We start from the raw sequence: 23,590 nt of genomic DNA, 5'->3' as shown, positions 1-23,590 counted from the left end.
TTGTTCCTCCATTTGCAATCATCACTTGACACTCTGGTGCTGGATATAGGAAGCAATTCAATTCTTTTGCTACCCTACAATGAATAAAATTGTGGGTGCTTCCTGAATCAATCAACACTATTACCTTTTTCTTCTTGATTTGTCCTTCTATCTTGATGGTTTGAGGAGTGGTAATTCCCACCAATGCATTACAAGATATGGTCGGATTCATTTCTTCTTTATCTAGGCTTTGTTCCTGGAGTATATCCTCTTCTTTTGACCTTTCTTGCTCCTTTTCTTCTTCCTCTTCACAATCTATGTAGAATAATTTCTTCTCAGCACACTTATGACCTTTAGTGTATTTGCTATCACAACTGTAACAAAGCCCTTTTGCTCTTTTTTCTTCCAATTGTTGTGGTGTCAACCTTATAGGTTGTGGAAGACTAGGAGCAACAACACTTCCATCTTTATAGTTGTGAGTGGTATGCTCCTTGGTTGCCATAATTTTGCTTTCCATTTTTCTTGCTAACCTGAATGCCTTCTCTAATGAATCAGGTTCCCAAAGGCGAACATCATGTTGGATATTATCCTTTAAAGACCCTATGAAAACATCAATCCTATGCTCCTCTGGAATATCTTTTACCCTTATGTTCAATTTTTGGAACTCCTCAATGTGCTCCATTATTGAACCCTTTTGTTTGAGACTTATCAATTGGCTAAAAAAAGTGTTGCTTTTTGTATCCTCATAATGTGCTATCAATTCTTCCGTAAAAATTGCCCAAGTGATAAATTGTTTACGAGAGCAAAGCCATTGATACCATACAAACTGATTTGGTTCCAAATATAAAGTTTCCATACGTACCTTTTGTGTGTTTTTCACATTATTCAGATCGAAGAACTGCTCCATCTGTAATATCCATGTGGCGGGATCCTTGCCATCAAACTTCCTCATATCGATTTTTGGAATATGGTGGGTCTTCGATCCAACATTAGAGTCTATGGAATCATGATTAACATTTCTTTTTTTCACATCATGAGTTTCCTTTACAACCTTTTCACCATTAGTAAGTATTTCTTGTAGAAAATTTGTCAAATCTGTCTTCAAATCTGCCATGTCTGTCTTCAAATCTGTCCTCAAATCTGTCTTCAGGTCATCCATCTTAGCTTCCATGCCCTTTATCTTAGATTCCACGCCATTTATCTTAGCATCTGTTAGCTTTTGTGAGCGTGACATTTGTTGCACTTGTTCTTGTAATTTTGATATATCATGTAGCATTTCTTCCTCTTCTTCATGAGTCATGCTAGAGCTTTCAGGTTCCTTACTAGGTGTTTGCATTTTCTTTCCTTGGGGCATCAGTTACAGATAATAATGCTTTACTATGCCCTTTGAATTCCTTCAAACCAAGCTTATGCAAAAATTAAAAAAAAAACTACACACCTTTTTTTTACTTTGTAGAAGCCTGATATTGAATCTGATGTAGCTCTGTAATTTTGAATCATCCAGTTCTAAAATTGTGACCTGTAGTAGCCTTCTATGTCCTCTTTCCAATGCCACTAATCTGATCCAAATTGGATTCTCCAAGAAAGAGTTATGCACAATCTCCCACAGTGACCGGATTATAGACTAGTTCAGTAGAGCGAACTTGTATGAAGTCCCACGTGTCACTGTTTCAACCTTTGACTCTAAAAAATATATAAACGAAAACTACAGTCCGTCCTCTTTTTGTACCTTCTTACGAAATTTCAATCCGATGCTCAGAAAGAAAGTTATGACGATTTTCCCCAGGTCACTTGTTTTGAGTGTAATTCAGGAGTCTGCAAAAAGACCAACTTCCTCAGATCATATCTCCGAAAATATCACACACAACGCTCTGAAATTTGGACCCAAGATTCAGCGCGATTTCTTCTCAAATGGGTTTTTTTTGGGACTTCTGAAACATCACAGAAACAAAGTTATAGCGAAAATGCCATGATGGCCTGTTTGGAGTAGCGAAACCCTAGAATCCAAAGCTCTGATACCAAATGTTATGAAACCAGCTCAAGAAAAGAGAGAAAAGATAGATCAACGCCTTAGAATTCAGCCTCTTCGAGGGGGAAACCTCATTTACATTACATAAATGAACAATTCTTGGATGATACAAATGACAAAACCTCCTTTCTATATATAGGAGTCTAAGGAGTCACAATATAATCCAGCCGACCTAACAATAATAATATAAAGCCACAAAAATAACAATAGAGTGATTCTATGGGCACATTAATAACAATATGGGGGCAATGGGGGCACAACAATATAAATAAGGGGTATAACTACAATAGTAATGGGGTAATCACTAGTATTATAGGGACCCAACATCGAGAGAATAAAATATCTAATTCCACTCAAATACTGAGAAAGACAAAAAGAAAGAAAAGAAAAAAATAATAGATATTTAGGTGAAAACCTCACTGAGGCTCTTGCGACAAACTTCTTGTTGAAAACCTCCTTTGAAGCAGCTCTAAGTTTCTAACTAAATCTCTCTACTAGGAAAAGTTTCATAGGCCAAGTAAAGTAGGGAAATGGTGAAAACTAGAGATAATGCCCTCAGAAAAATGAAAAATAAAAAGGATAATTGAACAAACAAAGAAAAAATAATAATAATGTCTTTTTTTCCTTGTTTTCTTACTTGTTGAAAGTAGGCAGACAATGAAGAGATACAACAAAGGAGTACAATTTGTCCCATTATCAAGCTCAAATTTCAAAGGAAAACTCTAGAAAAAGAATGAATGCAAGGCTATTAAAAACTTGTGAAAAAACCTTACATAGAAACAAACCAATCCATCTGTCATTTCACAGATTTCCATCGCTATTCATCATCACCATGCCATATCACAAGTCCTCATTACAATGACATCTTTCTTCCACTCCATATCCATTTGTAAACTATTTTTCATCAATACTTTAGACACTCAACCAAATAATCCATCACTCATATTGTCACCTATAGGAAAACCTGAATAACTCATGTATTTCTACAAGAAACCTACATGAATGCCAAAAAGCTATAGATCCTGAAAATATTGATAAGAAGGCCTCAATATTTTGAACAGAAATATTTTAAATATTGTTCACACTCAATAAAAACAAAATCTAAATTACTTGTAGTTCAACATGATTAGAAATATAGTGGACCAACAAGTTTAAGTTTCAATGATGTGCAATATCAAAACACTCCAACATCGTACACTTCATTCTACATCCTCTGGTATGACCACTTTTCAATGCATCTCCTTCTTACTCATATGTTCATGAAATATCATATAGTTTCACTCATGATTAAATATATACACAAATAATATCATTTTTAAAAAAGTGGCAAAGCAACTCCAGTTGAGGTGGGCCTCAACTCCTACATGCAAAAGTGGGGAGGACATGATGTGACCCTAGTTCTCATAATCAACATTGATATTGTAGTCATATGTAAAGTAGCATAATACCCTAGTTCATATAATAAATAGTGATATTGTAGTCATACGTAAAGTGGCATGACATCACTAATCGATGAAGATAAAGGCATGGTAAGTGGAGGCTAAGTGAATTGTTTATGAATCGAAGTGTTATGGTAGTCGAGGGTGTGACATGGCCAAAGAACTTACTGCAAGCTACATGTTGAGATAAATTTGAATTCCCATCATCTTTCATTAGACCACCTCTTACATGCAAACGCATTCTTCCTCATCAAATTCATTGAAGAATTTTATAAAAACACAATTTCCCTACAAATTACAAGATTATAAAAAAAATACAAACAACATTACAAGTAGCTTCATAGAGGAATATTATAGCACTCATGGGGATAGGTTGGTCTCATTCTTTTCTCTTATCACGCCACATACTTCAAATATTTTTTGGATATTTTAATTAAATTTACTACATTAATTTATTCATTAGATATTCAATTTGAAAAATTATATCTTAAAACCCTTTCTATAATTATTTTCACAGTGAACAATGATCTTTGTTGGATTGAATTTCGAAGGTTAGGAGGGATCAAAGCTAACCTAAAAAAAACCCTTTTCAATTCCAAACTACCTGAAAATAGACCATATTTAAGATAAAATATAGAACTTTTTAATGGCGACATGATTCAACTAAAGAGAACCTACATTGCTACCAATATTTATCAAAATATGAGGTGGTGGATATTTTACAAAGGATCCATTGGTTAGAATATTTTGAGAAACTAAGGGGATATGATGGTGATGTTTCTTTTAATTTTTCTTTAAATTTCTAAAACTATAGAGGATAGGAGTACATAACTATATTAAACGGGATAAAGAATTTTGTTAATGAATAAATAATTAGTAGGATCACTAGGATTCCAAAAGATTACAATAGGATAGAGAAGAGAGGCAAGATGTTAGGTCCCTATAATACTAGTGATTCCCCTATTACTATTGTCATTGTAGCCCTTATTTTTATTTTTGTTGGCATTATGAGACAAGTGTTGTCCTTGATGGCAACTCACACAGATGACAAATCATAGTGCAGTAGGTCATTAGCAAGGAATTGATGATCAGACTACAAGAATGAAGAAAGGAAAGTATATACGCAAGTTCACTATATACAAAGGCGCATATACATGTGGGATTGCTGATCAAAAGTCGCGTATGCGTATGCACACACTTTCATGCACAGAAAAGTGCATACATGTGAAAAGCTTATGTTTGGTCCATGGTATTTAGTCCGACATATTTGAGCCTATGGTTTTGGTCCTTGGTATTGCGTCTAAAATGTTGAACCCAAGTATTTGGTCCAGGGTATTGATTATTTGTGGTTTTGGATCATGGTTTGAGTAAGGCCTAAGACTATAAAAGGTGAAGAAGATCATTAGGCAAAGGCAAGTGTGCAAGTGATTACTATCTGATGAAGTGTTAGATCTAGTATGCTGGTTATTGGTTTGTGATGCTTTCCTTGATCTAAACCAAGGATGCACTCATGTGGATGATGATGAACGATGGATCGAGATCTTAAGGCTTGGAATGTTTACCATTATATGGTTTGATTATGGATAGACTATATCTGAATTATTGTCGCATGTTTTACTGTATGAATGTTATGATCTGGGTATGTTTGATGTCTGGAACAACTGCAAAGTTATGAGTAAATATATGTAGATATGTACGCAGGTTGGCTTTGGTAAAAGCGCGTATGTACGTCGGTTTGGTTCATCATAGTAGCGTATACATTATGAGATATGATATTTGAAGTTGCAGTTGGATCTGGTTATTGTTGCAGAGTTTTGTTGTGTGTTCTGGTGACTGTGTTGTTGACAGGGTTTCAGTGATTTAGTATTGGGTGATTCAGAGATTGATGATTGATTATGTATTGATGAAAATTGGATGAAACGTGGCCCTCAGATTATGGTGTTATGCTTTAGGAGTATCTAGTCTGAAAATTTATGAAACGTGGTACCTAGAGGAAGAAAGAGAAGGTTGTAGCCTTCTGTAGGTCGGCACCTACGTACTAGTACATCAGCTAGTACAAGATCTAAGGGGGTGATAGCTCCCTTCCAGTAGCAGCTAGAAAACGAGTAAAGGTTGGAGAATTTCAGTAGGCCGGCACCTACGTACTAGTAAATGGATCGGCTAGTACAAGAGCTAAGGGTTTTGTAGCTCCCTTCCAGAAGAGTCTGGAGAATGAGAGAAGGTTGTAGCCTTCTACAGGTAGAAGCCTGCGTACTGGTATAAGACTGCACCAGTACAGAACCATTGTAAAAGAAGTTTCTTATTAAAAAGAAGATTGAGATGACTTGTAGTAGGTGGATTTCACCCACATTGAGTTTCCACCTTACATCATGGTGTTCATGTGTGCTTCTTGTGTGTGATGATCTATTCCATTTTGCCACTCCTGTTTACTATTCATATGGTTAATAATGTTCTGATGCACTCATTAAGGATCAACTAACTAACTCATAAGTTTACTGGATATACGCTTGTTGCATTACACACAGTTGCGTATACATGCAGTTTTCCTTAACTGAAGTAGCATATATGAATCTTAATATGGAAATGAAAACGTTATATTGATTTGATAATACTGATTCACCCCCCCTCTCAGTATTATTTCCAATAATTGGTATCAGAGCAGGTCCTTTGGTAGAAGCTTGATCGCTTGAAGGAGATCCGTAGATCATTGGGAAAGAAGCTTAAGAAGAAGGCACCAAAGAAGAAGAAGACATCTCAAAAAAGCTATGACAGTGGGAGAATCGATTGGGGAATATGTGGAAGAAGCACTTTAGATTCAGAATCACTTCAAGATGAAGAACTATCAGGTATGAATTTGTTATCCTCTGGTGATACATCTATTTATCCATTTGAAGGCGATGAAAGCGATAGCGAAACAACTGAATTTTCTCTTATCGGTGAGCAAGAAAGATATTGAATAGAGGCAGTATTTAAAAGGCTTACAAACAAAATTAGAGACCAACAAGATCTATTAAACAAAAGGGAATGTGCCTTCAAAGAAGAAGCTACCAAACTAAAAGCTCAACTAGAGGAAGGTAACAAGGTAAGGAAGTTGTTCAAGGAAAAGGATGATCAATGTCAAAAGTTGCAGGATGAAGTGAATGAAAGGAGCACAATAATCAAGAAACTCAGAGATAGATCCAGTTACTATGAAAGGCTTGAAGATACGGTCCTCTCGCTAAAGGAAGATATTGAATAATCAAAGAAGTAGAATAAAGAACTACTCCAAGCTCATGAAAAACAAGAAAATGAAGTTCTTGATCTAAGACGTCAGTTGGAAGAAGGAAGAAATGTTGAAGAAAACATGAAGAAGCAGTATCTTGAAAAGGAAGAGCAACATCAGGTTGAGGTAAATATTCTAAAAGATAAATTAGAAGAAAAAGATAAGCTCTTACGATTTCAAGATAGTACTAAGATCTTGGATGATATTCTTAGTAGTCAAAGGTCTCTTGCTATCAAAGTTGGTCTTGGTTTTCATGAATCTGTTGAAGAAGAATCTAATTCACAAAGTAAGACAAGGGAATCTAATGCAAAATTTGAAATGCTCAACAAGGAGATGAGAGGTCAACCCCATCAATAGCCAAGGAAAGAAATTCTTCAAAGAAAATCTTTTACCCCTCCAATGAATAATGTTGAATGTTATGTATGTCATAATTTTGGACATGTTGTAGCCAGATGCAGAAGTAGAATGGTTCAAGACCATCACATAGAAATAACATCACGTTCCAGGTACTTTAAAGGATATTTCTTTGCTTGCAATATGTTTGGTCACAGAGCTGTTGATTGCTACAGAAGAAATATGAAACATGTGAGATGTTATGCATGTAACAAGCTTGGACATATAGCTAAGGATTGCAGGAACAAAGTACGGGCACCATACCAAAAGGAGAAAACATCATCACACTTGAAGATATGGAAGAAGAAGGAAGTACAATCAGATAGATGTGGCACAACACAATATACAGACATAACAGACTCAGAGGGAGCTGAAAGTGTAAAACTTCAGTGTCCTAAATCTCATATGCAATTTTCATAAAGGGAAGTCGCATATATATGCGAGTTATACATTGCACAGTCGTGTATATTTCAATTTGAGAAAAGCAGTAGGGACATGTTTAGAAAAGGGGTCTGATATGATTCAATCCATTATTTTCTCTGTTTGATAATGGTTATAATCTGTTGATGATGTGTTTTAAAGTGTTTTGATCCTAAATTAATGATGATGATGCCTTGATACTTCTTGCTGATATGTGCATGATCAAAACTAACAGTAAACAAGATGGCACAGGTTCAGGGGGAGCATATGCATTGTTGGAATTATGGATTCCTATAGTTCTTAGTGCTCACATGGATGAGGATTTTGGCTATTGATGATATCAAGAAGTCTTGTCAAAATATCTTGAGCTCTAGATACATAGTGCTATATACAATACGCTGGATACATGGAGTTGCATTGTTGGAGATGTGATGATGATGAGTTCTTACCTATATGATGATAGGACATTTATAGGTTGCTAATCTAGAAGTGGTTGTACGCGAGAACATGATTGCTAATGATTGAAAAATGTTGCTGATGATAGTTGCTGACGACTATCATACTCTTGATATTTGGTCTTTATGTCATGTCCTTCTTTATTATCAAGGTCATGTAACGGACTATGTTGGTTTCCCCATTATGCCTAGGATGAATGATGTTATACTCTTTTATTATCATGTGTAAACTTTTGGTATATCCCCACTTTGATGGGAGATGGATGTATGTATGAATCTTTGGTGATAGGAAGGTCATTTACGATAGAGTCATGTAGAACATCTTTTTTTTGCAGACCTTGCTTATAGTCAGGGGGAGCATGAACAACACTCTTCAGCAGAGCACAGATTTCAGCATGTACTCAAAGGAAGCATGGATAGATTGGTACACCTTGGCATATACAAAGGGGGAGCTCATTCAGAGATTTCAGCAGGTACTTAGGGGGAGTATGGACAGCGGAATGTTTATCAAGGAAAGAGAATATCTTGGTCTGCCCTTTGCCCTTGATGTCAAAGGGGGAGAGTGATTTGGTGTTGTTGCCATCAAGTCCAAAGGGGGAGATTGTTGGCATTATGATGCATGTGTTGTACTTGATGGCAACCCACTCGTAGAAGAACAACTCACTTATATATATCTAGATGAATCTACTGAAGAGATATCAAATGTGATAGAATACATGGGATGCAGGACAACTCAAAGGAATAAGATGACAGTTCTCAGTATGACAAGTTAGATTTGCCATCAAGTCCAAAGGGGGAGATTGTTGGCATTATGAGACAAGTGTTGTCCTTGATGGCAACTCACACAGATGACAAATCATAGTGCAGCAGGTCAATAGCAAGGAATTGATGATCAGACTACAAGAATGAAGAAAGGAAAGTATATATGCAGGTTCACTATATACAAAGGTGCGTATACACGCGGGATTGCTGATCAAAAGTCGTGTATGCGTATGCACGCACTTTCATGCACGGAAAAGCGCGTACATGTGAAAAGCTTATGTTTGGTCCATGGTATTTAGTCTGACATATTTGAACCTATGGTTTTGGTCCTTGGTATTGCGTCTAAAATGTTGAACCCAAGTATTTGGTCCAGGGTATTGATTATTTATGGTTTTGGATCATGGTTTGAGTAAGGCCTAAGACTATAAAAGGTGAAGAAGATCATTAGGCAAAGGCAAGTGTGCAAGTGATGAATATCTGATGAAGTGTGAGATCTAGTATGTTGGTTATTGGTTTGTGATGCTTTGCTTGATCTGAACCAAGGATGCACTCATGTGGATGATGATGAACGATGGATCGAGATCTTAAGGCTTGGAATGTTTATCATTATATGGTTTGATTATGGATAGACTAGATCTGAATTATTGACACATGTTTTACTGTATGAATGTTATGATCTAGGTATGTCTGATGTCTGGAACAACTTCAAAGTTATGAGTAAATATTTGTAGATCTGTACACGGGTTGGCTTTGGTAAAAGCACGTATGTACGTTGGTTTGGTTCATCATAGTAGCGTATACACTATGAGATATGATATTTGAAGTTGTAGTTGGATCTGGTTATTGTTGCAGAGTTTTACTGTGTGTTCTAGTGACTGTGTTGTTGACAGGGTTTCAGCGATTCAGTATTGGGTGATTCAGAGACTGATGATTGATTATGTATTGATGAAAATTGGATGAAATGTGGCCCTCAGATTATGGTGTTATGCTTCAGCATCCAGTCTGAAAATTTATGAAACGTGGTACCTGGAGGAAGAAAGAGAAGGTTGTTGCCTTCTGTAGGTCAACACCTACGTACTAGTACATCAGCTAGTACAAGAGCTAAGGGGGTGATAGCTCCCTTCCAGTAGCAGCTGGAAAACGAGTAAAGGTCGGATCATTTCAGTAGGCCAGCACCTACGTACTAGTAAATGGATCGGCTAGTACAAGAGCTAAGGGGGTTGTAGCTCCCTTCCAGAAGAGTCTGGAGAACGAGAGAAGGTTGTAGCCTTCTGCAGATAGAAGCCTGCATACTGGTATAAGACTGCACCAGTACAGAACCATTGTAAAAGATGTTTCTTATTAAAAAAAAGATTGAGATGACTTGCAGCAGGTGGTTTTCACCCACATTGGGTTTCCACCTTACATCATGGTGTTCATGTGTGCTTCTTGTGTGTGATGATCTATTCCATTTTACCACTCCTATTTACTATTCATATGGTTAATAATGTTCTGATGCACTCATTAAGGATCAACTAACTTAATCATAAGTTTACTGGATATACGCTTGTTGCATTACACACAGTTGCGTATACACGCGGTTTGCCTTAACTAAAGTAGCGTATATGGATCTTAATATGGAAATGAAAAAGTTATATTGATTTGATAATATTAATTCACCCCCCCCCCATCAGTATTATTTCCAACAATTTTTGTGCCCCTATTGTCCCCTTATTTTTATTAATTTTCCCCATAAAAGCCGACTATTGTTATTGTTGTGCCCTTCTATTATTATTGTTATGTCAGCTTCGATTATATTGTGATCCCTTAGACCCCTATATATAGAAAGGAAGTTTTTTCATTTGTATCATCCAATAATTATTCATTTGTGTAATGTAAAGGAGGTTTCACCCTCGAAAAGGCTGATTTTGAATTCGTTGATCTATCTTTTCTTCTATTTTATGAGCTGGTTACATAGAATTTGGTATCAGAGGTTTGGATTCTAGGGTTTCGCTGCTCAAAACCAACCATCATGGAATTTGCACTATACATCTTTTCTACAATGTTTCAGAAACAAAAATTAAAACCCATTTGAGCCGAAATCTCGATGAACCTCGGGTTTGAATTTCAGACCTTTTCTTGCTATATTTTCGGAGACAGGATCCAAGGAAATTAGGGATTTTGCAGGCTCCCGAATTATATCTCAAACAGGTGACCTAGGGAAAATACTCATAACTTTCTCTCTGAGCATCATATTGAAATTCCATAAAAATTTACATAAAGAAGATGGTTTGCAATTTTCTGTGTATCAGTTTCAGGTCCTAAGGTTGAAATAGTGACACGTGACACTTCGTACAAATTCTCTCTACTGAACCAATCTATAATCAGGTCATTATGGGAGGTTTGGCATAACTCTTCCTCGGAGAAACCAATCTTGATCATACTTACGGGGTTGGAAATAGGACTCAGAGGGATACCATAGGATGCAATTTCAGACCTTGGAGATCTGAAATTATAGATATACAATAGATTCAATATCGAGCTCCTAAAAAGTGAAAAAATGTGTGTAGTTTTTTAAAATATTGCATAAGTTTGGTTTGAAAAATTAGTTTGAAGGAATTCAAAGGGCATAGTGAAGCATTATTATCATTAATTGATTCCTCGAAGCAAGAAAATGGAAACACTGAATAAGCAACCTGAAAGCTCTAGCATGACTCATGTAGAAGAGGAAGAAATGCAACATGATATATCAAAATTACGAGACCAAGTGCAACAAAATTCACTCTCACAAAAAGTAACAAAAGCTAAGATGGATAGTTTAAAGAAAGGCATGGAAGCTAAGATGGATGGCATGGAAGCTAAGATGGATGGTTTAAAGAAAGGCGTGGAAGCTAAGATGGATGGTATAGAAGAAAAACTTAAAGGCAACATGGAATATTTGAAGACAGACATGGAAGCTAAGATGGATGGAATAGAAGAAAAACCTAAAGGAAACATGGAAGATTTGAAGAAAGATTTGAACAATTTGCTACAATAAATTCTCACTAATGGTGAAAGGGTAGTAAACGAAACTCATGAGGAGAACAAAATAAATTTTAATCGTGATTTCATAAACTCTAATGGTGGATTGAAGACCAACCATATTCCAAATATCGATATGAGGAAGTTTGATGGCAAGGATGATGTAACATGGATACTACAGATGGAGGAATATTTCGATATCCATAATGTGCAAAACACACAAAAGATACGCATTTCAACTTTATATTTGGAACAAAATTAGTTTGTATGGTGTTGATGGCTTTTCTCTCGTAAAGAAATTGTCACTTAGACAATTTTTATGGAAGAAATGATAACATTATGAGGATACAAAAAGAAACACTTTTTTAGCCAATTGATAAATCTCAAACATAAGGCTTCAATGATTGAGCACATTGAGGACTTCAAAAAATTGAATATAAGGGTAAAAGATATTCGAGAGGAGCATAGGATTGATGTGTTCATAGGAACTTTAAAGGATAACATCCAACATGAGGTTTGCCTTTGGGAACCTGATTCATTGGAGAAGGCATTCAGGTTGGCAAGAAAAATGGAGAGAAAAATTATGGCAACAAGGAAGCCTACCACTCACAGCTATAAATATGGAAGCGTTGTTTCCCCTAGCCTTCCACAACCTACAAGGTTGACATCACAACAATTGGAAGAAAGAAGAGAAAAAGGGCTTTGTTACAGTTGTGATAGAAAATACACTAAAAGGCATAAGTGTGCTGAGAAGAAATTATTTTACATAGATTGTGAAGAGGAGGAAGAAAAGGAACAAGAAACATCAAAAGAAGAGGATATACACCAGGAAAAAACCCTAGAGAAAGAAGAAATGAATCCGACCATATCTTGTAATTAATTTTCCAGAATTACCACTCCTTAAACTATCAAGATAGAAGGACATATCAAGAAGAAAATGGTAATAATGTTGATTGATTCAGGAAGTACCCATAATTTTATTCATTGTAAGATAGCCAGGGAATCGAATTGCTTCCTATATCCATCACTAGAGTGTCAAGTGATGGTTTCAAGTGGAGGAACCATAAATTTCTCTCGAAAGTGCCATAATATCAAGCTATCCATGGGAGAATATGTATTGAATAGCCCAATTCTTTCCATTCCAATGGGTGGTGTTGATGTTGTGCTAGGAGTCCAATGGCTACAATCCTTGGGTATATTAGCTTTTAATTATGTAGATAATCTTCCGGATACATCGCATTAGGTTTCTTTTCTGATCGACGTATCGAACCAGCAACAATGGTTCATCTTCAGGATGTGCAATATTATTGAAAGATTGTTCTCATTTTTCCAAATAAATAGAGATGAGATGCATAGCCGACAGATATTAGAATCTAATTAATTGATTAATTGATTAATTAATTAATTAATTTTTTTATTATTATTATTATTAGGGTTATCTTATTTTATTTTATTTTTTTTATTTTTTTATATTTTGTGATGTTTAGGGATTTATTTATTTATTTATTTTGGTTTTCTAATTTCATTATCTGATTATTATTATCTTAATTAGGGTTATGGTTATCTTAATTTTATTAGGGTTATATTAATTATGTTTGTATTTAATAATAATCAATTCTATAATTATTTCAATTATATTTATTTTAATTAATTTAGTTATTTTAATTAATTCTATTTATTTGTTTATTTTAATTATTTTCATTGTTTTTATTTTAATTAATTATTAATTATTATTTTTATTTTTAATTGTTATAATTGTTTTAATTAATTATTGATTTTTATTTTGTAATTAAATTTGTTTCAATATTCATTCTTAATTAATTAAAAGTCAATTATTTGTTAAGGTTTATTTCTCCCTTTTGCAGGTTGTGGAGCTATTTTCATTGTTTTTATTTTAATTAGTTATTGGTTTTAATTGTTATAATTATTATAATGATTTTGATTAAATGAATATTAATTGTTATAATCATATTTATTACAATTCATTTAATATTTATTTATTTTTTATTTATCATTTTTGTTTAATGAATTATTACTATTGTTTTATTAGGGTTTTAAGTTTTATTGTACTTGCTTTTATTTGGATTGTTTTAATTTTAATTATATTCGTTTATATTTAAATGTCTTAATTATTTGTTGAGTTTTATTGCCTATTTTTCAAGAACTTTTCATGAAATTTTCTTCGGAAGGAAAGGAAGTTGAACTAAGGGGTATCAAATGGAAACCAGGAAATATAATCAGCTCTAACACAATGACAAAGCTTCTAAAGAAATAAAAATGATGTGTAATTGCATAATTATCTTCGCTAGAGGTTTCCACTTCGAAATCATCTATTTCTCCAGATGTCCAAAAAGCCTTGGACAATCATTCCAAGGTATTTGAGACTCCCAAAGGTGTCCCACCTATTCGTGATCATGATCATGTTATTCATTTGATTCCAGGAATTGCTCCTCCAAACATCAGGCCTTACAAATATCTATATTCCCAAAAGAGTGAAATTGAACACATGGTTGCAGAAATGCTAGAGGCTGGTATAATTCAACCTAGTCAAAGTTCTTTCTCTTCTCCAGTAGTATTGGTGCACAAGAAGGATGGGTCATGGCGCATATGTCCGGATTATAGGGAGCCTAACAAGCTCACTATTAAATGTAAATTTCCCATTCCATTCATTGATGAATTACTGGATGAATTGCATGGATCAATTTACTTCACCAAGGCAGATCTTCGTTCAGGATATCATCAAATCAAAATGAAGACTGAAGACATTCCAAAAACAACATTTATAACTCATGAGGGTCATTATGAATTTTTGGTCATGCCTTTTGGCCTTACCAATTCACCTTCTACATTTCAAGGTTTGATGAATTCCATTTTCAAACCCTTCCTTAGAAAATTTGTGCTAGTATTTTTTGATGATATTGGAAGGATCATGTTCAACATGTTGACAGGGTTCTCAAACTATTGGAGGAGAAATAATTAAATGCAAAAATCTCCAAATGTTTCTTTGGAGTACAAGAGGTGGAATATCTAGGTCATATTGTATCTCATGAAGGTGTGAAGGTAGACCCTAGCAACATTAAAGCCATTAAGGAATGGAAAATCCCCACATCCATAAAGCATCTACGAGTATTTCTCGGGTTGACAAGGTATTATCACAAGCTTGTTAAGAATTATGGGTGAATTACAACACCTATAACAACGTTATTGAAGAAAGATGCATTTTCATGGACTCCAGATGCAACGAAGGCCTTTGAACATCTCAAAGAGGCAATGTGCCAAGCATCGGGCTTAGCTACATCGGACTTCACCAAAACCTTTATTGTGGAATGTGATGCCTCAGGAAATGGAATTGGTGTTGTTTTAATTAAAGAAGAAAGACCCATTGCTTTCGAAAGTCGTCCAATCAAAGGAAAGTATTTACACAAAGCTATTTATGAGAAGGAAATGTTGGCAATGCTATGTGCACTTAAGAAATGGCAACGCTACCTAATGGGAAGACACTTCAAGGTAAAAACATATCATGATAGTATTAAATTCTTTTTAGAACAAAGATTATCTTCAGAAGAGCAGCAAAAATGGGTCACAAAGATGTTGGGTTATGACTTTGAAATCATCTACAAAAAAGGGAAGAAAAATGTTGTGGTAGATGCACTCTCAAGAAAGGATAAGGATGTGGAAGCATTGCTTGCGACATTTCTATAATCCAACAAGATTGGATAAACAAAGCAAGGGATGAATGGAAGAATGACAAAGAAGTGTGGGCACTCATTCAAAAGCTACAATAAGATCCCAATACATATGATATGTTTAGCTGGAAAAATGATTCGTTGTGGTACAAAGATCGCTTATACCTATGTAAGAATTCCCAACTCAAACAAAAGATTCTTATGGAATTGCAGACCTCTCACTTAGGAGGGAACTCACGATTTTTAAAAATTTACCACAGGGTTAAGAAGGAACTTTTATGGGATGGACTTAAATTGGATATTCAAAATTTTGTGGCAGAATGTTTGGTTTGCCAACAAAATAAAGTTGAAACAAATAAGAGCCCAGGTCTATAACAACCTTTATCCATTCCAAGCCAATGTTGGGAGGAGTTTTCAATGGATTTTATCGTAGGCTTACCCGAGTTTGAAGGAAAGAGTGTCATCATGGTGGTAGTTGACAGACTTACCAAGTATGCACACTTTTGTGCATTATGGCATCCATTTAAAGCCAATACAATTCCTGCTACATTTATGGAAACAATTCAAAAGCTACATGGAAAACCAGAGATTATTGTAAGCGACAGAGATCCCATTTTCACTAGAAATTTTTGGACAGAATTGTTTTCTCATCTTATCATCCTCAATCTAATGGGAAAACTGATATATTAAACAAATTTTTGGAAGGATATCTTCGTTGCTTTGTATCTGATAAATAGACATAATGGGTCAAATGGTTGCCTCTAGTTGAATGGCAGTATAACACTTCCTTCCATACTACAGCAAAAATGACCCCATTTATGGCACTTTATGGATATCATCCACCGTCCATCACATCATATTTAAGAGAAAATTCTAAGGTTCAAGAAGTGGAAGATCACATCGAGCATCAACAACAAGTTCTCCAACTCTTAAAGGATAACCTCACTTTGGCACATAATAGAATGAAACAACAAGAAGGTCAACATTGCAGTGAAAAAAGTTTTGATGTAGGTGATTGGGTATTCCTACGAATACAACCATATAAACAAATGTCCCTCAAGCAAGCTAAGAAGGATAATAAATTATCACCAAATTATTATGGTCTGTATAAGGTGCTGCAAAAGATTGGTACTATGGCATACAAATTGGAGCTTCCTGCAACTTCCCGAGTGCACCCATTTTTCCATGTTTCATGCTTAAAGAAGGTTATAGGTGACAAACTCTAACTTGACAAGGAAGGAAAAATCATATTGGAACCTGAAGCAATCACAGAAACAAGAACTCGACAGCTACGAAATCGATCAATTTTGGAGTATCTCATAAAGTGGAAAACTTACTCGTTGAAGATTCACATGGGAGGGTGAGAATTTTATACAGAAGCATCCAGAACTACTCAAGAATTGAGGACAACACTTTTTTGAAGGAAAGAGGCATGTTAAGTCCCTATAATACTCATGATTCCCCCATTACTATTGTCATTGTATCCCTTATTGTTATTGTTGTGCCCCTATTGTCCCCTTATTATTATTATTGTGCCCCATAGAAGCCCACTATTGTTATTGTTGCACCCTTATATTATTATTGTTATGTCGGCTTTGATTATATTGTGACACCCTATACTCCTATATATAGAAAGGATATTTTTTCATTTGTATCATCCAAGAATTATTCATTTGTGTAATGTAAAGGAGGTTTCCCCCTCTAAGAGGTTGATTTTGAAGTCGTTGATCTATCTTTTCTTCTATTTTATGAGTTGGTTACATAACACAAGAATCCATTCTTGCCAAAATTATTCTTTACTTGGATCATGAAGAATTTATAGAGCACAAGAATGGAGTGAAAAGGGAGAACCTACCAACACTATGGAGTGAGGTAGCATATCACATACCTAAGCATATATCATATGATGGTAGACTCATTTCGGTTTATGCATATCAATTTAGACTAATGCATTAGCTCAAACATCTAACACACCTCCAACCATCATAGACTAAGTATTTATTATTTTCTATTAAAATCGATGAATGAGATTAGTCGTAAGGTCGAGGGAGGAAATCATGAAACTTTGGCTTAACATGGATTTGTCAAATTAATTGTTTGTGATGCTCTAGACAACCTAGAACATCATGTTCCATGGGTTGGTTTTGTGGACATGGATAAACAATATTTCTTAGAAACACAAGCAGCATTAAAGGATCTAGATAATACAATTATAAAGAAGGGAAAAGAGAAAGAAACTAGTCCTAGATCCTCTAAATAAAAGAAACCAACGTGAAATTGGAAGAGACAAAGAAAGAAATTGCAACAACAATATTTAAAATCAGAGCACCACCTAAACCCAAGAAAAATTCACCACTGAATAGATTTGAACCTCAAGTTTTCAGAGGGCATAGAACTAGAAGAAAATTAGTGTCCAAGAAGAATGTTCCTTCTCATATTGTGGTTCATATATAAGAAACTCCAAGCCATAAAGAAAAACCAAGTCTTGATAAGAACCATGTAGAACCAACATAATTACCTAAAGAGGAAGCATTTCCTAAGGAAGAGGCACAAGGGGTACAACAAGAACCTATAAGGACTGTCAACCATCAACTACATGAAGGTCTAAATCCTTGGAAATTTCCTAGTCACAATAGGAGAAATCGGTTGATAAAGGTCCCAAAATAGACCTATATTTGTTTGGTATAGCGATCCTCATTGACATGTGTAGGCCCTGGTTGCCACTAATGAGAATACTCCATGAGAGGATATTTTGTGAATATTTTAAAAATACTAAATGTAATTCTAACTTATTTGCAAAAATCAAATGAAATATTTTTCCTATACTAAACTATCCTAGGAGCATAATTTTATGAAGTATGAATTTCGAGAAATGATTGTTTAAACAGGGAATAATTCATTAATTTTAAATAATCATTAAAGAAAAAATAGTGAAAAAATATTCCAAATAAATAGTTTATTGAAAAATAATTCACTATAACATTAATACATCAAAGGTAATCAAATAGTTCAACAATAAATCAAAACAATAAAATAGACCCAATTGTTACGTAATTTAATTGTGATTTAAATTACTTGCATTGAATTATCAATCTAGGGTTCGTGAACTTGCAAAGTATACTTGCACTATATATACTAGGCTATCAACTTTTAATTGTAAAGAAAATTATTTTAATTACAAGATGAAAGTAAAACATATTCATGAAAATATCTTAGTGAGCACACACACATGTTCTTTCTCAAAGGATATATTAAATAAATCACTGAATTTGAAACCTTGAAAAGTAAAATAATTCAAAACGAATCTATTCTAGTTATATACTATGAAATCTTTGTAAATTCGAGTCTAATGAACAAGAAATGGAACCTATTCTATTGAAATTTTGAAAATAAATCTAATCTATGAACTTTGATATGAAATCTAATCTATTGTGATTTTTGAAACAAATATGTTCTATTGAATTAAAAGACTATTATAATCTATTATGTTTGAAAGCCAATCTAATTTATCAATCAAAGAAAATCAATCTATGATACTTTAGAAATAAATCTATTCTAAAACAATAACCAAGAAAGCAACAAGGATATACTAAAATGAGAAGCAAATGACAAGAATTGAAATGCAAGAAGCCTAAGAGATCAGTGATGTGTGCGTAAAGACCATAAGTAATCATATATGTTCAACGTATAAACTAAGACTAAGTGATAAAGGAACAATGCAATAAATATTTTTTTATTGTTTTGATATTTTCTCAAGTTCTTGATATGTGGGAAAACAAAGCATGTAAAAGGAAAAAATGAAATCTTAATTGAAAATAGAGCAGCGATGCAAAACATAGTGCTAATCTAATTACAGAGCATGAGGAAATAATTTAAAGAAATGAAAGAACATTTATACTATTGAACTTGCACGTCTTTAGGGGGGATCCTAAAGAGTGCAAGGAAATTAAAACTCAGACCATGAAATTGAAGTAACCAGCAACAATTATATCCATGCCATGGAAAAGTTTTATATTAACTAGAATATGTAAACAAAGTGTTTTTCCACAAAAATAAGTCTCAATCGTAATAATAACTCTATCACTGTGTTTCTCTTCCAAGTGAAGCATTTATATAGAGTATCTAAATCGAAATTGACATCTCAGTTTTTGAATTAAACTAGGAGTCTTTCTTCATGATTCACTACTGAAAGAGTGAATCATGGGATGGAAAAATCATCACACATTTTCACATTCAATATTATATTCAAAATCTCGCTCACTTGATGATAATGTTGGTTCACTTTATTGTAGAACTAATTCGCTAGATAATTTGTGTGTCACAAGTGTGCCATAACTATGTTGACTATGGGTTTGACTTGAGAATTGTGATTTACATGTGATATTCCATATGTGGACAATAGGTGTATTTCCATCTTGAAGACATTTGGCAACTTCCCATATACTCCAACCAATTTTTGGTACTCGGGACCCTATAGAACCTTGGATCCAGTTGTGAAATATTAGATTTGCTGCAGAAAATGCACAATTCAGTAGCTACTATATATTTCACAAAGTAAAACATATAGTATTGAGTTGATAATGGAAATTTACCTTATTTGAATGGACCATATGAGTCTTAACCCGTGGAGAAGATGAAATGGAATGGGAATATGTGACAAAATAGGTGAAAAAGGAAAGGTAAACTATCAAAAAGAGGACAAATTTGGAGGCTCAATATTTCCCCACGTCGAAGGTTTTTCATTTCCTCATGCACCTATGACTATCAAAATTTTAAAATTTTAAATATGTCCCTTAGCTGAACTAAAGCATCCAGATTTGACTGAACTACCTTGCTCTTTAAATTCACTAACCATATTGGCTTTCTCATCAACAATTTAGTTTGTAACCCGCTGATTTTCCATTTGAGAGTATTATTATTCTCCTTAAGCTTATCATTTTTCTTATACCAATAACACATTCTAAGAATCATATTTTCATTTTGTGCTTTAACTAATTTATTTTCATTATTTATATGTTTTTTCAAAAGCTCCAACTCAAAGATTTAAGCCTGCTTCAATGTTTAATATCTTCTTGTTCCTTTGGAGAAGGGATACTTATTTTTAAATCAGGGTGATTAGAGAATGGACTATCCGTATGCAAAATATCATCATGGAATTCTAGCTGAAGAGGAGAACTTAACTTTTCTTTATGTGCTTATTTCTCAAATGTTTCAAAATATTGAAAAGCATGTTTTTGAATAAAGTCCACCTCTGGAGTCTTTTTTGAAAATTTTGGCACCTCATCATCGATTTGTATAGTCTATGGTGGATTATGGATTACTTGTTTAGTCATGTTGCTTGTCACTCTTCTTCTCTTCCTCTTTGGTTGTACAATTTCCACTATATTTTTCCTTTTGGTATTTTGTCCTTGAGATTTTTCTATGCCTTCCTTTGGTTGTTCAACTTGTTTTGTTTCTTTGTTGGTTTTCTTTCTTCTAATGTTCTTGATTTCATCATTATTTTCTATTTGATTCTCTTGTTTTCTCATATGTGGACCCTTGGAGGGATTGTCCTGCTTTTCTTGTCATACTAGGTCTCTGACTGTGATATTATCCTTTGTATCTTCAATGTCATGAACTTATATTTCTAATTCATTGCTTACTACTAGATTCTCGTTATCTATATCTTCAAGTTCAAGCTTAGGATTTGTTGAAACCCTCCTTCAGATCTTTCTGGTCCTCTTGACTTGTTCTTCATTTGAGCTTTCAATGAAATGGTTTCTCACAAGAAAATATTTCCAATTATCCCCATTAATTTTCATTTGTGCCTCTACAAGAATTTTTACGAGACCATGATGATATAGATATCTATCATCGTTTCTAGAGTTTCTTTGGATGTTAAGCACCATTTTTTCAGGCTCCACATGAGATAATAGGGTAAATTCAACTATTTTCCTTTGATAAAGTCCATTAATAGTACAACATGATAGAAACGAAGTGCTCCATACCTCCCTTCACAGCTGAGGAATTTTTGTTAAAAAATTAACAATTGTGCCACTTAGATTTAATGCAAAGAAATGGATGCCTTTCTTGAATAATGAAATGTCCACACCTGGGTTTTATATAAAGGATTTCCAATGCTCTTCTTTTAACCTCTAAGTTTTTAACCAACTTTCCCCATTCCTAGGAATTTTTGAAGCTTCAAAATGAAAGACATTGTCAGTTTCAATTTAATTTCCCCAATTTCAACTTCAACTCCATCAAAGGCATGTGCAAAATCTTTGGTAACTTCTACCTCATACCCATCAAAATTTTTAAAGAATTTCAGCTAGCCTGCCTTTTTCAATTTCTCTCTAACTTTAGGGTATGTATTTAGGAATTGTACACCCACATATTCATGATGAATGATCACACCCATAGATGTGAAGAAGTATTACCTCCAAATTTCCCTTTTGACAATGTATCAGTGGGAAAATGGATGGTGAGATGGAGGAATTTAAATGAGTAATGTCAAGTTAAACTGAAGTGAAAGGCTTTCATTGGTAGAATTATAGTAGGATTCTCCTTTTTGAACTCATGATTACCCACAACCCATGTTGATATCGTCATGGGTGTAGGGATTTGAATTTTTTTCATGTGATAAGGAGATTTTCGAAATATAATGAATCAAAATGATAGGGAGTGGGTTATAGTTAGTGTCATTATGAAAATATATGCAGGCCATTAGCTTTAGCCTAAGATTTCATCAAAATATTATAATAAGTCCATCAACTCATAGATCTATACTATCTACTTTAATGAAACTAATTAATTACCCATATAGTTTACCTATTGTTGCATACCTTAGTTTTATGTTTTGATTTTTCCTATTTGTAGGTCCAAAGTGATTTTCAGAGGAATCAACTACAAAATGTTGAAAGAGTTGCAGAATGTCAACAGTCTTCAAAATTTTGCTTCAATTCTTAAGATGCAGATTGTTCCGCAAGGCCTGATGTTGATGGATGGTGATAACAATTGTTGATGATGACAAGTTATTTAAATTGATCATTTTGAATTGAAACATTTATTTTGCAAAGAAGAAATGGAAGAAAAGAAATGGGAAAAAGAAAAGGGAAAAGGGAAATCTAAGTTGCCAAAGAATTTTTGGTTTTCAACTAAGATTTTTTGCATAGTGTATGCCATCATATTTTCTCTCTCTCCCTCTCTTTTTCTATATATATATATCTATATATATATATATATATATATATATATATATATATATATATATATATAGTTTGGAGAAAATAAATCAAATTTCTTTTGGTAGTAGAGGAGAAGGATCTCCTTTTCCTACCAACTTTAAATCAGAATTTTCTTGCAAATTTTGAACAAACTCTTCTCTTGTCAAGGGCTTATGATATAGCTTTAATATGTGCCCATTGACAAGGAAAGTGATCCCTTCTTCATCAATAGTCTTAATTCTAACTGCTCCATTATCAAAAACAATTTCTATCTCATAGGGACCAAGCCAATGTGTTTGAAATTTTCCTTGAAAATCTTTAAACTTGGAATCAAAGAGAAGGGCCCAATCACCTGGCTTGAAATTTTTGACTTTGATGAATTTATCATGTCATCTTGTAACTTGTTGCTAGATTATGTTTGTTCTTTGTATAACATCTTGTCAGATCTCATCCAACTTGTTTAATTGTGCCATCCTTTGTTTATGGGCTTAAGAGAGATCTAACCCCAACTTTGTTGTTGTCTTTTAGGTTTCCAATTGGAATTAAATAGGAAGCAAAACTTTCTTCGCATAGATAAGCTCATAAAGAGTATGTCCAGTAATATTTCTCCATGTGGTCTGGTATGCCCAAAGTGCTTCTGGAAGCCTATCTTCCCAGTCTCTCTATGTAGATGTATCGTATTGGTTAGTATAGCTTCAAGAAATTTGTTTGTGGATTCCACTTGTCCATTGGCTTGTGGATGATATGGAGTGGATTAGTGATGCTTGATCTTGTACTGCTCCATAATATTCTGCATCAACTTGGATGTAAATTTTGCACCCTTATTTGTTACAATTTCCCTTGGAACACCAAATCGAGTGAAAATATCCTCGAAAAGAAATGTAACAACAAAATTTTTAGTAGTGAAAGTAAGTGGCTTAGCTTCTACCAATTTGGTAACATAATCAGTGCAAACAAGTATAT

General features: G+C 34.1%; 1 pseudogene; it reads right to left on the bottom strand.

Moving 5' to 3' along the window:
• LOC149238741 (phenylcoumaran benzylic ether reductase PT1-like) overlaps positions 1–23,590 on the bottom strand; it is a 136,794-nt pseudogene that overhangs the window by 38,931 nt on the left and 74,273 nt on the right.

Source organism: Pinus tabuliformis, chromosome 8 (genome assembly GCF_031772625.1).
Source record: "Pinus tabuliformis cultivar Carrire ecotype Pingquan chromosome 8, CPIR1, whole genome shotgun sequence".
In the NCBI taxonomy this organism is placed as follows: Eukaryota; Viridiplantae; Streptophyta; class Pinopsida; order Pinales; family Pinaceae; genus Pinus; species Pinus tabuliformis.
Note: the sequence above shows the minus strand (reverse complement) of the source record. Positions and strands in the feature narration are given on the sequence as shown.